The sequence below is a fragment of the Papilio polytes genome, unplaced genomic scaffold, assembly GCF_000836215.1.
Source record: "Papilio polytes unplaced genomic scaffold, Ppol_1.0 DF823934.1, whole genome shotgun sequence".
Lineage (NCBI taxonomy): Eukaryota > Metazoa > Arthropoda > Insecta > Lepidoptera > Papilionidae > Papilio > Papilio polytes.
In genome coordinates, this window is record NW_013525270.1 from 1,612,683 (window position 1) to 1,614,137 (window position 1,455).

Sequence of the window (1,455 nt, forward strand, 5' to 3'; positions counted from 1 at the left end):
AACATAAATAAATGGGTGGAACGTTACTTTGAATTTTGAAAATACGTATTTCTAAGGGTTAAAAAAAGAGAAATGACGTAAAAGAACTAACATAGAATATTGAAATAAAGATTCGTCGTTCGGAAGTCGATTGTGTTTTAATAGAGCGAAGCACTTTCGCCAACTTAAATCTTTCAGCTTAAAAAAGGCTTTGCATCGGTTTAAAGGGATCATGGCGGCTCAGAGCGCTGGCTGGCTCCGGATTTGCCCAATTACTCAGCGCGGACTCAAGACTTCTGTACTGCCAAGAGCGAGGTCACTTTGTTGCGATGGGTCAGGTTTTGTTATGCCAACTGTTGTTTGGAATCATATTTTTTTATTATTTTTTTTAATTGGATATCGTAGGTACTCGATAAATACATTAGCGTTAAGAATGTAAAGAAGCAGATTCTTTTATGAATGTTAATAAAGAAAAAAAACCATCATGCTTCGTGAGATATGGAAATAATGAAAATCATAAGTTTATGTGAATAGAGGATTTTATAAAATTTGGATAAGTTTATGAATGAAAGGTTAAGTGGGGTCATTTCATTTAACGTAGAACATGTCAAGAAAAGTAATGTCATGTTAATGGAATACTTAGAAATAAATGTTTCATTCTAAACCAGAATAAATTTTTAAGCCCATAAAATGATATTTGTCCTGTATATATGAACTTGTCATTCAATCAAGCAGTTTCTTTTGAGTCGTTAACATACAGCGAGTGTTATTTATAAGCACAATTTAAGGTGCGTACACACTGATGTGTATTTTGTAATAAAAAAGAAACAAACGCGCCATAAAGTATGGCCTGATCGAGATATACGGTGTGACAACGTTCATAATTCAAATCGGTGTGACAGAGCGCCTAGGTGTTGCGTTATAAAACTCCAGGGAAGTGTAGAAGGAAAAAGATACACGCTGTATAGTGATTTACAGCTTTAATTGCCCTTTTTTACATACGGCTACGTTTCAGTGGGAATTCAATGTAACCTTAAAAGAGAGAAAAACGCAAACGTGAACGTTCTACCGACCTGACCGGGTGCTTTGATGTTTTTTTGTTCTTAATGGCCAGTCCTCGGGAGAAATAAAACGAAGGGATTTACGTGATAGGTGAACTAGGATCTGTAGGCAAATGAGGAATATTTAGTTACAGAGTTACTAACAGTTTGTTAGTAAAACTAAGTTAAGTAAAAAAAAATATGAAGACACGGTCACTGAGGTAAAATTTAAGAGTAAATTTAGCTTCAGATAAACCATGATTTGAAGAAACTTGAATTGGTAATCGTTAGAAACTTGACTCATGTGCTGAATATTTACTTACATTTCTTTTATCTATTCTATTTTTATAATGAAGAATTGATCGGAGGGTTGGTATATTCTAGACACGTCGAGAAGATTTTCAGTTATTTCTACCATCAAAAATGTGATCCGTCA